Here is a 21,415-nt window from a genome sequence, read left to right as displayed (position 1 = left end):
TAGAGCACTTCTATATGATAATATATTGGGACAGGTTGGATAATTTCCTTTTTTTAATTTTGAAAAAAAATTTCCAAGATTGTTAATCAGCGGAAGTAAGGTTGTGATATGGTGTGGAATATTGAACACTAATTGTTATTTAATTATATTTCTTTAGAGAGAATATGAAAGAAGGCACATAAGGACAAATAAATATTTAGTGAATGAAGGTGAGCACATATTCAGATTTCATGAATATTATCTTATATATTTTGTTTTAATTGATATAAGTTTTTAATTGTAGCCCAAACGTTGGGCGCCAGTTTCTTAGCGTCTTAAGGTATACATAAGTTGAAGAACGGTATGTAAAAAATCGAAGTGGACCGAGTAATGAGGCAAAGAAATATTTAGTGACCATTGTATACAGCGGTCAAAAAAAGTATTCATCATTCAATGTTTTTTTTTTTAATAAGTCTACAAAAGACAATTGGAATAAAAACATATTAAACTAATGATGCAGTAGTGCTTGTGTGATATATATGTACACAATTTCATTGTTTTTAAAGAAAAAAATAGTGTTTATTGGAACAAAAAGGGCCATTTTACAGCTGAACACAAAAAATTAAACAAAAAAAGTATTCATCATTGCAAAAAAACAAAAAAATAAATAACATAATTTAAAAAAATTAATACTTTGTTATTCGACCACCGCGTCTTATAACTTCTTTTAAACGGTTTGACATCGATTGGACTAATTTAGCGGTTATATTTTGGTCTATATTAGTCCATTCCTCCATTATCACCTGTTGCATTTGACTCTTGCTCGAAAAATTGCGCGTTCTCAATTTGCGTTCGAGATGTTCCCAAAGATGTTCAATTGGGTTCAAGTCGGGACTTTGAGGAGGAGTTTTAATGACTTTGGGGCAGTTATACAGCATCCACATCTTGGTATTTAAAGCAGAATGTTTGGGGTCATTATCTTGATAATATTGAAAGTTATTACCAAGCCCAAGTTTTACAGCACTATCTTTTAAATTCCTCTTTAAAATGTCAATGTAATACTTATGATCCATTACTCCATTAATAATTTCAAGATTTCCCGCTCCTGAAGCCGCCATACACCCCCAAACCATTAAACCACCTCCACCATGTTTTACAGTAGCAACTGTGTTTCGTTCTTCAAGCTCTGTATTTGGTTTTCTGTACACTATGACCTTTCCATCGCACCCAAAAAGATTAAACTTGCTCTCGTCTGCAAAAATGACTGTTTTCCAAAATGATTCGGGCTGTTTTACATACATTTTTGCGAAGTTTAGCCTTTTCACTCGGTTTATTTTATTTATAAAGGGCTTCTTACGTGCAGTTCTTCCTCTGTAACTATGCCTTTTGAGTGTATTTCGAATTGTTTGTGTAGTAACTTCCTTCCCTAAATATTCCATAGTGTTTTTACGAAGAATGGTCGCATTTGTCTTCGGAGTTTTCTGAACTTGCCGCACTAGCCAACGCACATCTCCAACTGAAAGTGCTTTAGGTCGACCAGATCTTGGTTTATTGTCAACAGTTTTCGTTTCTGTCCACTTTCTGATGATGGGTTATATAGTAGATCGTGGTCTATTTAATATTTGACTGATAGTTGTTTGAGTTAAACCATTCCTGTGGTGTTTTATTATCAAAACTTTTACCTCATCAGAAACCTCGTTTTGCTTACGACCCATTTTGACAAAAACTATATTTTCAATGAAATTAAATATTTGCTGTCAAGGGCAAAGCCTCCTTTACTAAATAAAACAGAAAAGGGGGATTCCCAAATAATATTTGAATTTGACTTTGATGATAGCACATCAATGATGAATACTTTTTTTGTTCTGTTTTTGGTGTTATTATATAAAATTGCATTTTTTGCGCTAATTAAATTTATTTTTTGAATTTATTTTAAAACATATTACGAAAAATAAACTATTGCATAAAACTGCATTATTTGTTTACTTTAAATTTTCTTCAATTACCCAAAATAAGTGAATTTATTATCAATTTTGCTAATGATGAATACTTTTTTTGACCGCTGTATATCTTGACAGCGAGAGAACCCTCTATGTAGCCGAAGGGATGTTTCAGTAGATTTGCCTTTACTATATGCATTCTGCTCCCGCGACAGGCGATCTTCAGTAATCTTTGCGCTAAGATATATTTCTATCAACCTCCAAAGAGTTTTCAGCATAAGGGATGGCAGACTAATAGGACGAAAATCTTTCGCTTTCATGTGGTAGGCTTCCGGAATGTAAATGACCTTCGTGTCCCTTCATACCACAGGTATATATGACATTCTGATACAAGCAGATTATATCTCCCTAAGCCAAGGAACCAGTCTATCCGTCACAGCTTGTAATTCAACCGGTGATACATCATCAGGACCTGGCGATTTAAAGGAGTCGAAACTTCTTATCTCCCAAAGGATTTTCGGCTCAGACACAATTTCCCCAATAACCTCCGGCGAACGCTTACCAGTTACAACCTCTTCTGTCGCCACGTTGGAGAATTTCCCGTGTAGTTCTAGTGTTTCCGTACTAGACATTGTCCATACATTCTCTGACTTCTGATTATACCACACTGTAATATTGGGTTGCCCAAAAAGTAATTGCGGATTTTTTAAAAGAAAGTAAATGCATTTTTAATAAAACTTAGAATGAACTTTAATCAAATGTACTCTTTTTACACTTTTTTTCTAAAGCAAGCTTAATGTAACAGATGATAACTGACAGAAGAAAGAATGCAATTACAGAGTCACAAGCTGTGAAAAAATTTGTCAACGCCGAATATATGAAAAATCCGCAATTACTTTTTGGGCAACCCAATAGGTCTCGAGGACGGACTCTTCCTTAGCCCAGAGGCCTCAAATGTATCCTCCACGGAGTTGCAGAATTCTACCCAGGATTTGTTCTAAGCCTTTCTCAGCTCGCCCTTGTATTTTCTTAGTTCAGCCATATAGAAGTCCCAATCGTGGGATGCGCTTGTGGCTATCGCTCTGTTGAAGAGTTTTCTGCATTCCTTCCTTAGACCAACCAATTCTGGGGTCCACCATGGACACGCTGACACAAGCGAGTCATTCAGGGCCTTCGTGATCCGCTTGACCATTATGTCTATATCCTCCGCAGTTGCCACTTCCTTTTCGGGCCTAGAAGGGATAGACGTGCAGAATTTGTGGCGCCTTTCTTCTATTTAGCCGAGGGATCACTTCTTCAGTATTTTCTCCAAAGCTGGAACTAATGTAACAATGATCAGAGAAGATGTGGTCATCGAACACTTCCCAGTCACATATTCGGACGCTTACATCCTCCGACGTAAAGGTAATATCTAGTACCTTCTGCCTGGTAATAAACGTCGGTTTATACCATTTATCCAACTTTTTTTGCCCAAAATACAAGAGTTTCACTTGCATGACTTGTGGTTTCAACAAGACTGTGACACATGCCGCATAGCACTCGTAACAATGGACTTATTGGGGGACGACTTCGAAGAACATTTTATTTCACTTTCGGAACCGGTCAATTGGTCGCCTAGATGGTACGATTTTTTGTAGGCCATGTTAAAGCTCATGTCTATACAGACAAGCCCGCTTTAATTGAAGCAATGGAAGAGAACTTTGAAGCATTTATTCGTGAGATACCGGCCGAAATATTGGAAAGAGTATGCCAAAATTGGACTAAGCGGATGAACCATATGAGGCGCAGGCATGATCAACATTTGCACGAAATAATCTTCAAACATTAAATTATATGGACCGTACTATTGATTCAAATAAAAATTCCATACATTTTTCTGAATTTTAAGTGTTTTTTGTTTTTTTTTTAACTTTCACGTAGCTCTTAAAAAGTCACCCTTTACAATTTTGTGAGACAAAGTATGCAAATTTGGTCATGAACCTTCCGCTAAGGAACATGGGCTAACTTCTCACATATCAATGAGTGTGTACGACTCAAGTTTTAAGCTCAATGATAAGGGGCCTGCTTTTTTATAGTCGATTCAGAACGGCATGCAGCAGCCTCTTAAGTTGTTACATGACATAGCACTTCACAAACGTCGCAAGGGTTAGTAAGGGATAGCCACTGCTGAAAAAAATTTTCTGATGTTCTTGACCGGTTTCGAACCCAGGCGATCCGCGTCATAGGCTGATATGCCAACCCCTGAGCTACGGTGCCCTCCACGTATTTTAATGGTCTCACAAATTTTAAATTCAGTTCAATAACTCGTATAGAGATTTATTGAACCTACAAGAATTTAGCGTTGTCATATGGCAACGCTATAACATTTGAGAAGGCCTAAAACACTCATTAGTGTACTCCTAAAATATTTTTCCTTGTATATATAACAGAATCAAAAATGCAAATTTACCCATGAACCATTAAGGAACAGGGGCAAACTTCTCACATATCAATGGGAGCTATCCGATTCAATTCTAAGCTCAATGATAAGGAGCCTCCTTTTTATAGCCTACACATCTTTGGGGAGAAGGAAAAGTATCTCACAAATGTTGCCAACAAAAGGAGGGGATAACTACCACCGACAATTTTTTTCTGATGTTCAGGCCTGGATTCGGACCCCCGGTGTTCGGCATCATAGGCGGATATGCTAACCTCTGCGCTACAATGGCCTCCATATTGTATACTCATTATGGGCAATACTGGTCGGTTCAAATTACAACCGCAAATGCATGCTCACTGGTTGGGCGCCAGTTTGCAAGAGATTTTCATATGTTAAAAAGCCAAATGAATAATTTTAGCAGTTTAATATATTTAAACAATAGGAACTACCAATAGCAATAAATTTATTCAAATGAAATAAATATTTTTTTTTATGGCCAAAAAATTCAATAAATCAGTTTCACACGTTGGGCGCCAGTTTAAAAGTAGTATGCTTATCGTTTTTAATTGTCTAACCACCATGAAGCAAAATTTTGCATGTCAGCCAATGAGACCGTAAGCCTAGGTACGAATCCTGGCAAGAACATTCCAAAACATTAACTGCAGTCGTAACATTTGTACTGTGCCACTTGAAAAAGTTGTATGACAGCCATGTAAAAATGTCTCTCAAAGAGGTATGGCACTGTGGCTTGCCGTTCGGACTCGACCGTAAAAAGTAGGACCCTTACCGTTGAGCTTAAACTTGATTAGAACAGCATTCATTGATATATGAGAAGTTTACCCCACGTTTTTTAATGAAATGTTAATAAAATGTTAAATATGTCTCCCAAAGAGGCGTATCAATGCGTATTGCCGTTTGAACTCGACTATATAAAGGAGGTCCCATACCATTGAGCTTAAACTTGAATCGAACAGCATTCATTGACATGTGAGAAGTTTGCCCCACGTTTTTTAATGAAATGTTAATGAGAAAATTTCTAAATTTTCAAACTATTGGGTTGCCCAAAAAGTAATTGCGGATTTTTTAAAAGAAAGTAAATGCATTTTTAATAAAACTTGAATGAACTGTACTCAAATATACTTTTTTTACACTTTTTTTTTAAAGCTAAAAGTAACAGCTGATAACTGACAGAAGAAGGAATGCAATTACAGAGTCACAAGCTGTGAAAAAATTTTTCAACGCCGACTATATGAAAACGTACTTACATTTTTTAAACCAAAACGGAACTCTCAACACATACTAATTTGTCATAGCCATTTCTACGAGCATAAGTTCAATGAACCAAAAATAATTTTCAAAAGAACTTGCCAACCATGATGATTAAAATAAAAAATTTCTAAATTAAAACGAAAAATATATAAAAAACTTAAACATTTTGTTTGCTTGGTTTTTTTTAAAGAATAACATTTGCCTTCTTACAATTTGCAGCAACAAGTTAATAAAACTCCATATAGGACAATATTTGAAAGACCATAAATATATAATTGACCTGACGGCATTAAACGTCAATTAAATTTTGTAAGCAAACATTTTTGCCAGCAAAAAAATGCCAAAGTTATTGGACCGTAGGAGAAATAAAGGAAAAAAACGGAAAACAAAAAAAAAAGCACAAACACAAGGCCAAATAAGTTCATGTCATAGGAAATGAGACATTTTTCATTCCATCTTATGTAGGATCCTTGAAATGTTGTTTAACAACAACAACAATTTTTTTGCAAACATTGATGCTGTTACAACACCAAACAGTGCCTTCGCCCTGAAGCCTGAATACAGAATACTGAATGTGTATGTGTGTATTCGGTTATCGAACTGCCAGAATTTACATGAAAAATGCGTCCAGCGTCAACTCTGACAGTTTGATGGTAATAAATTTTACTTAAACAAATACATGCAAAAAAAAGGAAACCAACACTCATACACATGCCAACCCCTGTAGAAAGAAATGAACAGGCAGTAGGAAGCAAGGAAAACCTATGTAGAAAGATATACCAATACATAGGCATGTGTGTCTGCAAGGATATTTTCGTTTTAACCATGTCTATGGAGCTAAGCAAAATTCCAGTTTTACCAACTTTCATCTCTACCCTAAGAAAGTAACTCTGGCCCATATGTGCGGTATATTTACTTACACTCACAAGAAATAGGTGAAAAATGTTGTGGGTTTAGGAAAAATTATTGTGGTAATTAATGAAATAGCAACTGGGGTATTGCAAGTTCTTAAAATGTAAGTTAGTTAGAAGAAGTAAGCTTTCCCCACAAAATTCAATAAGCTGTGAAATATTTTAGAGATTTACAGAAGAATAGATGGAAGATAAGATTAATGATGTGTTATAACTTCTGCTTAGTTTGTTTAAGAACATTTGTTGTACATAAGTTCTAATATTTCTTATATAGGCAGGTCGTCATGCATAAGAAATAAATTCCAGAAATATTGTTTATTACTTTCTCAAATTGAACTATGTCCAAATTCCATGGCATAATATGATCTCAGGAATGAAATGAATGAAAAAAAATCTATACATTCATTACCTACATTTGGGAGTGGTGAAATGTATGCTATGAGCATATTACAATGTCTTCAGATATTTGTTCAAGTAGAAAAACTCCTTCCATATCTCTAAAGTCGCATTTATTTTTCCCCTGAGTGTAATGCTAGCTCGATTAATAATCTTTCTTTTACTGTTGCTTTTTACCCTCTCTCTCTCTCTCCCTATGGTGTTTTACGGAGTTCCTCAATTTGAGTTTTGTTTTTCCATTAGGCCAAAAAGGGAAGAATCAGTTTAAGAAAATGACTTGAATGTGTTGGCCTTACTTTGGCACCACAGAAGCTGCTTAAATCTCCACTTCCTTTTAGGACAAATGTATTTGGTTTTAAGTTGTTTAATAACAAATTCTACTCCACATGCTTTCAACAACGTTTTCCCCTCTAATGCGCTTTAAAGAGCTAAAGAAAAATGATCCTTTGACTATACACCAAGCAGAAATAAAATATTCGCAGCAACGATTTGATTTCATTCTTTTCTCTAGTGGGTGTTAATTTTTCCTTTTTGTTGGGTCTTACTTTTGGGTTATGGGGGTACGCACGTATTGATGAGAGGGTGTGCGTATGGTATTCCACTCATACTGCCTTATTCATGATATTGTTGTGCTTATAAGGGTGTGTATGTTTTTGAATTTGTATTTTGAAAAAGGACAAACCATGTATCCGACATGTAGCAGCTGGTGTTTTGTTAAAGATATTTATGTGATTTTCCAAGCATGTTTTCTTGAATTTTGCTTGTCCTTTTCTGCTGGTCTCTGTTTTGTGGAATTCCTTTGCCTTTATCGTTGCTCCTTGATATTTTTGGATTTAATTAAGGCCTTGAACTCGTAAAATTTCTTTAAATTTAGTGGAATATCTTGAACTAACTCTTGAAAAGTGTAGGCAATGTTTTGGAAGAAAAGAAGAGTTTTGAGTTTGCAAGCAACAAACGAATATTGGTAAAGGAAGAGCATAGTAATAAAGTAACGAACGATTTAGTTTCAGCATTAGACAAGACAGAAAAGCAGGCAATATAGAGACTCAGCCTCTAACACTTTAACATTGCGTTTGATGTATCCCAAAAATAATTCATCATCACTTTGGATATTAGCTTTTACTCTGTTGGCCTTAAACAGAAGACAAATAGCACAAAACATCAACATCATCAAAGTACCAAGTCTTTAAGACATAGTTCATATTAAACCTAAGCATTGATTGAGATTACATGCCTTCGAGCACACACGTTGGGCGCCAGTTAGTAAACAAAAATCGTAACATTTAATAACTATCTAACTAATGCTGAAGCTTTTTAGAGTGTAGAAAAGCATATGGCTATTTCAGAAGTGATTCCTAGGATAAAAAAAAATGTAGACTAAGTCAAACATAAGGAAATGCCCGTACACATGTTGGGCGCCAGTTTAAAAGCATTATATCAAACCAACATTTAAAACAAAAGGTTTACTGAACAAAAAGTTTACTCGCTTTTAAGACACAAAGCATTATTGAAAGAGTTTTCGTGACACCAAATGGTAAATGATTTGGTTTCAGTATAAGGCAATATGGTGTCAATCTCTAACACTTCAACTACCCATTTTATGTATCCTAAAACAGTTAATCATTAATTTGGATATTTCCTTCTTCTTAGTCGGTCTTTAAAGCAACACAAAACATAATCAAATAACCCAGCCTTTAAGGAATTGCTCATCTCGAACAAACGCATTGGTTGAGAATACAGGCATTCGTGCCCACACGTTGGGTGCCAGTTGACAAAAAAAATCTTAAAATATAGTTAGTATCTGTTTGTTTCTCTTTCGAGGCGAGCTCAATGATGGGAGATGCAAATGGAAAAGGAAAGCCAAAGATATAGTAAGTATCGTTTACATGTGTATGATGAGAAAGCAAGTAAGTATAGTATATTGAGGCAAATAGAACTTTCAAAAGCGATAGATTTCTTAGAACAAACAAGTAAAGGCGTACTAAGTTCGGCCGGGCCGAATCTTGGAAACCCATCACCACAGATTCTACAAACAATTTGTACAAAATAAATTTTAGTTGAAAGTCACTATTTTATTCTACACACCAAACTTCTGTGAAACCAGCAAAAATTAAAGCTTTTAGGAACCGAACAAGGATGATCTAGAGACCGGTTTACACGGGAGTTATGTCAGGTTAAAGACTGATTTGGACCATATTTGGCACAGTTATTGGAAATCAATACAGAACACCATGGGCAAAAAGTCAGCCACATCGGATGAAAACTGAGGCTTCCAGGGGCTTCAGAAGTTCAATCGGGAGATCGGATTATATGGGAGCTATATCATGTTATAGACCGATTTGAACCGTACATAAAACAGTTGTTGGAAGTCACAACCGAACGCCTCGTGCAAACTTTCAGCCAAATCGGACCAAAATTGCGGCTTCAAAGGGCTCAAGAAGTCAAATCGAGAGATGGGTTTATATGGGAGCTTTATCAGGTTGTTGACCGATTTGGACCGTACAAAACACAGTTGTTGGAAGTCACAACATAAAGCTTCGTGCAAACTTTCAGTCAAATGGGACCAAAATTGCGGATTCAAAACGCTCAAGAAGTCCAATCGGGAGATCGGTTTATATGGGAGCTATATCAGGTTATAGACCGATTTGGACGGTACTAGACACAGTAATTGGAGGTCTTAACAAACAACAGCTTGCAAACTTTCAACCAAATCGGATGAAAATTGCGGTTTCCAGGAGCACCAGAAGTCAAATCGGGAGATCGGTTTATATTGGAGCTTAATATTTAAAGTCGTTTTACTATCAATGCACTTTTTGTGAAAAGAGTTGTGTCAAAGTAGCCACGTATGCTGACGCTGCAGTTAGGTGAAAGTTTTCTGGCACCCTAAATACGTCTAATGCAGAAGTTGCTCTTTTCAACAGACAATACATGGTACCCACAATGGCTCTTGTCACATTGCTTGGATAGAATATTCCAGTTACGAAAAGCACAAAATACCTGCGTTTTTAGAAGGACAGTCAATTGAACTTAAAATCCCAACTTTTGGAAAAGGCGAAAAATGACACTCTTGCTTTATACAGATAGCCATGACCAAAGGTTAAGGTATCAAACCGCATGTAATGCTTTGACTTTATAATATAATGCTATATGGTGTTGTTATATGATGGACGCCGCTCCGAAATTCCAACTAGTTTTCAATACTCAACATAACCAACAATATGGCTTGGTCGTGCATCAAAGCCAACCCTTGATGACCCGGAACCCAGCATAGCCTAACAACCATCCCCATGGTCTGAAAATGTTCCTGGCATCTTCGTAGCTGACACGATATCACATGGTCAGAGCCATTTATGCAAAATGTACTTTTATCTTGAAAGCCCGATCAGGTATCCGCTCCAGCATCGCAACCATATCTAATGACTGCAGGGCAACGAAGACCTCCGCCTGAAAGAAGATAGAAGTCAATCAAGATTCCTGCCCCGACGCCCCATCCAATTAAAATCCATCCGTGTATACAGAAGGTCCGGGAAACGCGGGATACACGTTTTTCCTTTTTGAAAAAACGACCACAGTGAGCCGATTACTATTTAGGTGCACGTAGTAGTGGCATGGGACGGATGGATATTTGCACTCTGCACATAGTGACCATACAAAGTGCTACGACCACTGTGTGTAGATAAAGAAGCTTTCTCTTTAACCAACTTGCGGCTACGGAGACTGTGTTATTATACCCTCCACCATAGGATGGGGGTAAACTAATTTCGTCATTTTGTTTGTAACACCTCGAAATATGCATCCAAGACCTCATAAAGTATATATATTCTTGATCGTCATGACATTTTAAGTCGATCTAGTCATGTCTGTCCATTTGTCTATCGAAAGCACCCTAACTTTCGAAAGAGTAAAGCTAGCTTGAAATTTTGCACAAATACTTCTTTTTGATGTAAGTCGGCTGGGCTTGAAAATGGGCCAAATCGGTACAAGTATTGATATAGCTGCCATATAAACCGATCTTGGGTCTTGACTTATTAGGGCTCCAGAGGGCGCAATTATCCGATTTGGTTGAAATTTTGCATGTGGTGTTTCGGTACCATTTCCAATAACTGTGCTAAGTATGGTTCAAATCGGTCGATAACCTGATATAGTTGCTGTATACACCAATCTCCCGATTAGACTTCTTGAGCTTTCGGTACCATTTCCAATAACTGTGCTTAGTTTGGACTTCTTGAGCTTTCGCTACCATATCCAATAACAGGCCTAAGTTTGGTCCAAATCGGTCCATTACCTGCTATGGCTGCTATATAAAACCGATCTCCCGATTAGACTTCTTGAGCTTCTAGATGGCGCAATTCTTATCCGATTTAAAAAAAAAAATTTGCACATACCGTTGGGACATGACTTCCAACAACTTTGCTAAGTATGGTCTAAATCGATCTTGGGTCTTTACTTCATGAGCCTCTAGAGGGCGCAATTATTATCCGATTTGACTGAAATTTTGCCCATGGTGATTTGGTATCACAAGCAACAACTGTGCTAAATATATTTAAAATCGGTTCATAACTTATATAACTGCCATATAAACCGATCTCCCGATGAGACTTCTTGGTTTGGTTGAAACTTTGCAAAGGTCATTTTGGTGTGACTTCCAACAACTGTGCTAAGTATGGTTCAAATCATTGCATAACATGATATAGCTGCCATATAAACCGATCTCTCAATTAGACTTCTTGAGCTTCTAAAGGGCGCAATTCTTATCCGATTTGGTTGAAACTTTGCACACTTCGCTTTGGTATGACTTCCAACAACGGTGCCGAGTAGGGTCTAAATCGGTTGAAACCCGACATAGCTTTCATATAAACCGATCTCCCGATTAGACTTCTTGAGCTTCTAGAGGTCGCAATTCTTATCCGATTTGGTTGAAATTTTGCATACGTCGTTTTGGTATGACTTGCAACAACTGTGCTAAGTATGGTTCAAACCGGTTCACAACCTGATATAGCTGCCATATAAACCGATCTCCCCATTACACTTCTTGAGACACTGGTGGCTCGATTTTCCCGAAATTTTGGAAGTGGTATTTTTCTATGACTTTGAACATCCATGACATGTACGGTCCACATCGCTCAATAACTTGATGTTGCTCATATATTGGTTTGCCCAAAAAGTAATTGCGGATTTTTCATATAGTCGGCGTTGACAAATTTTTTCACAGCTTGTGACTCTGTAATTGCATTCTTTCTTCTGTCAGTTATCAGCTGTTACTTTTAGCTTGCTTTAGAAAAAAAGTGTAAAAAAAGTATATTTGATTAAAGTTCATTCTAAGTTTTATTAAAAATGCATTTACTTTCTTTTAAAAAATCCGCAATTACTTTTTGGGCAACCCAATATATATATTGAAAAAGTCTTTCAAAGAACTTGACAAAAGTAATCTATGGTGGAGGTATATAAGATTCGTCCCGTGTGCCCAATGTGCAAGCAGTGTGGACCATGCGAGGGCTATTTATATGTTTCTGGCCTAGACAACATCAAGTGTTGCCAGGTGACATTTTCATTGAAAATCATTGATCTTTGCTAGCATAATCGTACTCAGAATGTTTAGACGTAGGGAAGTTGCTCCTGGAAGAAGCACTTCGAAGCAAGTAGTCGGCTGTTTCTTCCCAAAACTCGTCATCTGGCGATTGTTTCGCTTAAGCAAAGTAGGACGGCCACAATTTAATTGCCTGAAGTCTTGGAAGAAGTTTAAAAACGAACACAAGCTGTTGAAAAATGCTGTTGAAGCGTTAATAACCATGCTTTGGAGTTGTCTCAATCGAGGTGGAAAAAGTGCTTCCACAGTTGGTTTCAGCGCATGCAAAAGTGTATAAATCATGCTGGAGGATACTTAGGAAAACATAAAACCATTTTTTACGATAAATTTCTACATTTTCATTATTAGGTTGTCTCAATCGAGGTGGAAAAAGTGCTTCCACAGCTGATTTTAGCGCATGCAAAAGTGTATAAATCATGCTGGAGGATACTTTGGAAAACATAAAACCATTTTTTACGATAAATTTCTACCTCGTACATTGCCTGAGCCCCTATTTGATAAAAATTCTGTACCACTGTTCCTGATAGAACCAATATCCCTGGTATTGGAAGTTATGGAAGTAGACTGTTATATGATTCCAGACTGGGCGATAATGTGGGCTATGGGGTGAACGCTAAAGAACTGGTAATGGGCACATCGAGAAGGATATCGATTACTTTAGTCTGTGTAAAGCGGAGATCCTTGCAATAAAAGAAGTGTTGGAGTTGCAAAGATTTAAGGTCTTTCTCTCGGATAGCATAAAAATCACATATCAACTAAGTTTCGTTTTCATTTTCATTTTCGATTTCCAAAACCTAAGACTTAAATTTTCTTAAATATTCCCTACATCTTCCAAAAACCCATAGCACTAACAACATTGGTTTTATCATTTGTTTGGTTCTTGCATTTTTCCGTTTGTTCTTTTATTCTATTTTTTGACAATTTATGACGCCATTTGGGAAATATTTATCCCAAATATTTATTTTCTTTTTATTTTTATGTATTTATTCAGTAATTCCTTATCGACAATAAATCTCCACAAAATACACATGTGTGCATTCCTATACAGAAACAACAACAACACACTCCCCACACACACACACATACATACACACCATACACCTTCTAGCACATAACAAGACTAAGCGTTTTGTGTAAAAAGCACATGCATAAGTCTTCCCAACCAAAACGAGGTGAAAGAACACCTTAAATCGTAATGAAAACCATAAATTTTATAGTTATTACTTGGAAATCCAAGCATTTTTCTCGTTCGTCTCCATTTACTCTGAATACAACGAATGAATACAAGGAGACTACGGTATCTGTAGTATTCCTTGTTTGTTTACTGTTTGCTACTGTTGTATCGACACTATGCTCAAATGTTACCTTCATTATGCCAAAGTCGTCGTCCTGCCAACAACAATTGCTACATCTCCAGTGTATCCCTCTCCTTGCATTCGTACAATCCATTAAATATATCTGGATTTGTATCTAAATCTGTATCTACTATACGAATTTAGCTGATTGTGCAACGAGTGATAGTAAATATCAGGATTTTGGTGGAACAGCAATGGTATGGGGGTGTGGGGTTTTTATTTAGATATTTGTTTTGGGATTTTTGAAATGGTTTGGCATTAGTATTCTATTGTATCTAGTTTAAGGATTTTATTTGCAAACACATAAAAATAAATAAACCAACCACTGAGTGTAGTAAATCTTAAAGCAGTTGTATAGTTTGTAGTACTTTACTACTGAATGGACTTGAAGAACAATGGTTCATATAAAGTTCATAAAATTTAAAGAAAGAATGAACCAGCTTGAGCTTATGCTGGACAATATCGCAATTGATTTGTATTGTAATCAGTGGCACCAATTGAGTGGCGAACCTTGTTTGTAATACAGTTATATGTCAATGATATATACCACACTAAAATAAGAAACCATCACAACATTCGCTATGTATTCGTTGGCCTATTAGAGTAAGAAAATATATAGTAAATCCAAAAAATCTTAAGAATCTTGTTTGAAACAAGTAAAAGCGTGATAAGTTCGGCCGGGCCATGGATCGCATTTGTCGAGTTCTTTTCCCGGCATCTCTTCTTAGGCAAAAAAGAAAAAAAATAAAAGAAAAGATTTCCTCTGCTATAAGAGCGATATCACGATATGGTCCGGTAGGGACCCCAATTCAATTATGTGTTGGAGACCTGTTTAAAATGTCAGCCAATTCGAATAAGAATTTGGGGGCTTAACAAGTAAAATAGAGAGATCGATTTATAAGGGAACTGTATCAGGCTATAGACCGATTCAGATCATAATAAACACGTACGTTGATGGTCATGAGAGGATCCGTCGTACAAAATTTCAGGCAAATCGGATAATAATTGCCCCCTCTAGAGGCTCAAGAAATCAAGACCCAAGATCGGGTTTATGTGGCAGCTATCTCAGGTTATGGACCGATTTGAACCATACCTGGCACAGTTGTTGGAAGTCATAGCGAAACACGTCGTGCAAAATTCCATTCCAATCGGATAAGAATTCCGCCCTCTAGAAGCTCAAGAAGTCAAAACCCAAGATTGGTTTATATGGCAGCTATATCAGGTAAAGGACCGATTTGAACCATACTTCGCACAGTTGTTGGAAGTCACAGCGAAACACGACGTGCAAAGTTTCATTCCAATCGGTGAAGAATTGCGCCCTCTATAGGCTCAAGAAGTCAAGACCCCAGATCGGTTTATATGACAGCTATATCAGGTTGAGGACCGATTTGAACCATACTTCGCACAGTTGTTGGAAGTCATAGCGAAACACGTCGTGCAAAATTTCATTCCAATCGGAGAAGAACTGCGACCTCTAGAGGCTCAAGAAGTCAAGACCCGAGATTGGTTTATATGGCAGGTATATCAGGTTAAGGACCGATTTGAACCATACTTCGCACAGCTGTTGGAAGTCATAGCGAAACACGTCGTGCAAAATTTCATTCCAATCAGATAATAATTGCCCCCTCTAGAGGCTCTAGAAATCAAGACCCAAGATCGGTTTATATGGCAGCTATAGCAGGTTATAGAGCGATTGGAACCATACTTGGCACAGTTGTTGAAAGTCATAGCGAAACACGTCGTGCAAAATTCCATTCCAATCGGATAAGAATTGCGCCCTCTAGAGGCTCAAGAAGTCAAGACCCAAGATCGGTTTATATGACAGCTTTATCAGGTTTAATGCCAAATCGAATAATAATTGCGTCCTCTAGAGGCCAAGAAGTCAAGATCCCAGATCTGTTTATATGGCAGCTACATCAGTTTATAGACACAGTTGTTAGAAGTCATAAAGAAACACATCATGCAAAATTTCAGCCAAATCGAATAAGAATTGCGCCCTCTATTGGCTCAAGATCCAAGATCGGTTTATATGACAGCTATATCGGGTTATGGACCGATTTTAATCATATTTAGCAAAGTTGTTGATGGTCAAAACCCAAAAAGTTAAGAATTGTGCCGTATAGAGGCTAAACAATCAAATCAAAGACTGGTTTATATGACAGCTACACCAGGTTATGGACCGAGTTCAACCATACTTAGAACAGTTGTTGGGCCGAATCATATATACCCTCCACCATGGATCACATGTGACAAGTTATTTAAATGATTTTTCCAAATATATAACAGTTATATTAACTTATCGGCCGATATGGACCCTCCTTGTCATGGCTGTTAGAAGTCTTAAAAATGCCAACTTCAAAATTTCAAGAAAATCTGAAAATAACTGTCCCATCTAGATGCTCAAGAAGTAAAATCGCAAGATTGGTTTGTAAGGGTGCAACGCAACTTTAACTTAAAGACCGATTTAGATCATACCAGGCACGGTTATTGGAAGCCAATGTAGAATATTACGTGGAAAAAATTTCAGGGAGAGGGTAATTACGCCCTCTAGAGGCCAAAATCGGGATATCTGTTTGTATGGCGGCTAAATCAGGTTATGGACCGATTTTGACCATACCTGGCACAGTGGTTCAAAGTCATTACAAAACACCACCAGCACAATTTCAGGCCAATCGGATAAAAATTTTACCAAACAAAACGCCACGTAGAAAATTTCAGCCAAATCGGCAGCAGCTATATCAGGTTATGGATCGATTTCGATAATACATGGCGCTGCTGTTGGGAGACATAAAAAATACCGCGTGCCAAATTTCAGGCAAATCGGATAATAATTGCGCCTTGTAATGGCTTCGGGAAATCGGTTTATATGAGAGCTATATCAAAACATAAACCGATTCGGCCCATTTACAACCCCAGAAACCCATTTACTTACAAGAAGTATTTGCTGAAAATTTCAAGCGCATAGCTTTACTTCTTCAAAAACATGACTTCATCGACTACAGATATAGTCAAGAACATGAATACATCTACTTAGAATGTCCGGATAATTAGGAATATATGAAATTTGTTGAGACTCAGATCAATATTTCGATGAGGTACTTACGGAGTGACGAATTAAGTACACCCCCATCCTATGGTGAGGGTAAAATGATGTGGATTTTTGGGGGCGTGTGAGCGCCTTGACTTTTGGGGGTACTCTACCTTTAAATACTTTTCATTTGACACCCATATTGTCACAATCGGCAAATATGTCCGTTAAGGTGGGTTTTGGGTAGGACGCCCCCCACGGTTATTTGACTCAAAAGTTTTATACCAATTTTGTGTTATTGTGTCACCATAAAGGGGCACATAAAATTTCGCTTAAATCGATGCACCCATCTCAGATATCAGGCGTTTATGAAAATTGGCGCTAGGGGCGTTAAAAATCACCGTTCGTATGGTTACTCTGAGGACCAGTGAACATTGGCACTGAAAACCGGTGAAATCGCCAGTTAGGGACCGGTCCTAAATCCTGCAAGGCATTCACATTGTTCATTGTTGCCTCTGTTAGTTATGAAATATTTGAGTGAATGGATTAATGGATTAAATATTAAGGAAAGACTAAAGTCGGACGGTGCCGACTATATAATACCCTAAACCTAGACTATGAGTGGAAATTTCGATCAAAACTCTTTAGATATTGTGGTAGTTGTCGAGGAAAGCACTATGGTCAATGGGAAGATTGGTCAATAAATGAGCTCGCATTGGCTCTAGAAACGAAAATCGAACGAATATGTATGTATATGGAAGCTATACCTAAGTCTAAACCGATTTCGGCCAAACACTTTACCCATCGTGGTAGTTGTAGAGGAAAGTGTTGTGGAAAATTTTGGAAAGATTGGTCAATAAATGCGTTTGCAGTGGCGTGGAAATCGGACGATGATATAATTGGGAGCTATATCCAAATCTGAACCGATTTCTATGAAGTTCATCCGAAATGTCGGGTGTCATAAGTGCAACTTTCCAGCCAAATTTCGAGTGAATCGTTTTAACGAATGACCAGATTATACCAATATTACTCAAAAATCGGACGAACATATATTATGCCAGCTATAAATAAATCTGAACCGACTTCGACCAATCTGCTTCGATATTGTGGTAGTCGTAGAGGAAAAATTGGTCAACAAATGCGTTTGCAGTGGCTCTAGAAGAAACAATTGAACGAACGATATGTATGGGAGCTATATCCAAATCTGAGCCTATTTCTTTCAATTTCAATAGGCATCAACTCTAGGTCAAAAAAGAAGTCTGTGCAAAAATTGAAGATAATTGGGAAAAAAATGTCGACTTGCACTTTATACACAAATTAACATGGACAGACAGACAGACGGACATAGCCAAATCGAATCAGAAAGTTTTTCTAAGTCGATCGTTATACTTATTAATGGGTCTAGCTCTCCTTCTTCTGGGTGTTACAAGCAAATGCACTAAGTTATAATACCCTGTACTGCAGTAGTGGTGTAGGGCATAATTATCCCATAGCACAATAAAATTTTCAAATAAAATGTTTTCCATTTCCATTAAATTTGCTCTAAAGTCAAGATTGCCACAAATGATTTTAAGGTCACATTTTCATGATATTTCCTATAAACACAAAATGGCCCTTTTATAGCAGCTGAGTCCGAATGGCGTTTCGCAGTGCGACACCTCTTTGCGTAAAAGTTTTTACATGACATAGTACCTCACAAATGTGGCAAGCATTTGGAGGGCATAACCACTGCTGAAGTTTTGTTCTTAGGTTTTACTAGGCATAGAGATTACGCGTTCAGCGTCATAGGCGGACATGCTAACCTCTGCGCTACTGTGTTATTCATTACAGAAAAGAAATTGCCAGACACACAGGCGGATCGGACATAGACAACATACTATTAGAGGACGTTTCGGAGCTTGCTTAGGGCCTCTAAACAATGTTCCCTGTGCATCTCGTCTGCCGACCCCCAGTTCCTAGCTTGCTTATTATTTAACTCATCACCATAGGATGAGGGGTATACAAATCTACCTATTCCGTTTATATCATTTCAAATTTTGATCTGCGACCCGATAAGTGTGTATATTCTAGATCGTCTAGACATTCTAAGTCGATCTAGCTATGTCCATCCATATATTCGTCCATCTGTGGATATCACGAAAGCTGTCGAACGCATAAAGCTAGCCGCTTGAAATTTTGCACAGATACTTCTTATTGATGGAGGTCGTTTGGGAGTGCAAATGGATCATATCGGTCTAGTTTTGCGTATATTGGGTGGCCCAAAAAGTAATTGCGGATTTTTTAAAAGAAAGAAAATGCATTTTGAATAAAACTTAGAATGAACTTTAATCAAATATACTTTTTTACACTTTTCTTCTAAAGCAAGCTAAAAGTAACAGCTGATAACTGACAGAAGAAAGAATGCAATTACAGAGTCACAAGCTGTGAAAACAATTTGTCAACGCCGACTATATGAAAAATCCGCAATTACTTTTTGGGCAACCCTAGCATCCATATAAAGTGGTCCTTCGACTTGACTTCTTGATCCCCTAAGAGCTAAAATAACTATCCGATCGGGCTGAAATTTTGAACATTGTGTTCTATTACGGCGTATAATCTAATATTGCATCTTGAGCGCCTAGAAGCCGCAAATGTAGTCCAATTTGGATAAAATTTTGCACGTAGGGTTCTATGACCTGCCATGTATGTTCTTAATGGGTGTATAACCCGATTTACATTATTCCCATATACACCGATCTCCCGATTGCATAAAATTTTCTATAAAGACAAAAATTTCAATGAAATTTTCTTAAGAGACAAATTTTTTGAAAAATTTTCTCAAAAGACAAAATTTGATTAGCATTTTGCTTAGAGACAAAATTTGATTGATATTTTTCTGACAGACAAAATTTTTAAGAAATGTTTGCTAAAGATTAAATTCTGGAAATTGAAATCTTCTCCGATTTAAATATGGAATGGGACTCTATGAAGTTTTTTTTGTATAAAATTTTCTCTAAAGACAATTTTTTTTAATTCTTTTTATAAAAAACCAAAATTTTCATAGAACTTTCTCTATAGACAAAATGTTAATAAAATTTCTTGTAATGACAAATTCTCCATGAATTTTTTTTAAAGAGAAAATTCCTAACATCTTTCCATCTGTCTTGAAAGAAAAACTTTTCAGGAACCTTTGTCGCAGATTTCATGGATCTGGATATTCAACAGAATCAAGCAGACGAAAGACAGAGCACAACACACTGCTACAACAAGAACACGGCACGCCCGGCACGGGATAGCTGTGAGCCCCACATAGGCTAAAACATTGAAGAGAGGTTTAGCTGCGTGCTACCGGGAGCGTCCAAAAGTTGCGGCTCCATACGGAGTAGCTGCAACGGCAGTCGCGGACTACCAGCGGTAACGAGCGGAGAGTCTCAGTGAGAGGCTAGGCGGCACCGGCTCTTGCTTAAATACTGAGTGTCTGTGATGTTCGAAACGAAAGCTACAACAATAACGCGGCACGCCCGGCACGGGATAGCTGTTTGCATCACACAGGCTAAAACATTGAGTTCCAATCTGTGTGGTGTTCATTGCTGTCACGAGAAGTTTAGCTGCGTGCTACCGGGAGCGTCCAAAAGTTGCGGATAGTGGAATGCTCCATACGGAGTAGCTGCAACGGCAGTCGCGGACAACCAGCGGTAACGAGCGGAGAGTCTCAGTGAGAGGCTAGGCGGCACCGGCTCTTGCACAAATACTGAGTGTCTATGATGATCGATATGAGAAGGCGAGTTAATGGCGCCTTTAAATAACCTATGGTCACTCTGTTACCTCGGTGATCGGTCCTTTCGACAGGAACGAGCTTGCTCACCTACAGGAGCTTGACGAGGATAGCCACCTCCACATGAAAATTTGGCTAAATAACCTATGGTCACCCTGTTCCCTCGGCGATCGGTCCTTTCGACAGGAACGAGCTTGCTCAGCTACAGGAGCTTGACGAGGATCGCGACCTCCACATGAAAATTTGGCTATGCCAACAACCAATTTTCAGAAAAAATGTTTTCTAAAAGCAAAAATTTTCCCAAGAGACAACATTTTCACCTAATTTTCTGTGAAGTCAAAATTTCTTCAAAAATTTTTTCTAGCGACAAAATTGCCATGAAATTTTCCATAAAGAAAAATTTTTAACGAAATCTTTGCTAAAAACAATACCTTCAAGAAATCTTCTTTAAAAAAAAGTTTTCCATAAATGCAAAATTTCTGAGAAATGTTGTCCGCAGACAAAAGATGTTTTCTCTAAAAACTAACTTTTGATAAATTTTGCCCTCTGAAGCAAAATTTTCCGTAGTGAAAAAAGTTAAAATTTCGATGAAATTTAGCAAAGATGTCGTGATATGTTTCATATATACAAAATTTCATCAAAAATTGGATTTTTAGATTTTCAGAAAAATTTTAGTGAAATTTTGTTTTTAAAGAATTTCTTGAATTTTCTGATAAATACAAAAGTTCTTGAAAATTTGATTCTAGTGAAACTTTGTCTCATGGAAATTATTTTGTT

At 37.3% G+C, this 21,415-nt stretch overlaps 1 protein-coding gene across 2 annotated transcripts in view; it reads right to left on the bottom strand.

Moving 5' to 3' along the window:
- The window catches only part of LOC106087135 (E3 ubiquitin-protein ligase TRIM9), a 573,450-nt gene that overhangs the window by 531,848 nt on the left and 20,187 nt on the right, over positions 1-21,415 (bottom strand). The gene's annotated exons all lie outside the window — the stretch shown is intronic.

Source organism: Stomoxys calcitrans, chromosome 3, assembly GCF_963082655.1.
Source record: "Stomoxys calcitrans chromosome 3, idStoCalc2.1, whole genome shotgun sequence".
In the NCBI taxonomy this organism is placed as follows: Eukaryota; Metazoa; Arthropoda; class Insecta; order Diptera; family Muscidae; genus Stomoxys; species Stomoxys calcitrans.
Note: the sequence above shows the minus strand (reverse complement) of the source record. Positions and strands in the feature narration are given on the sequence as shown.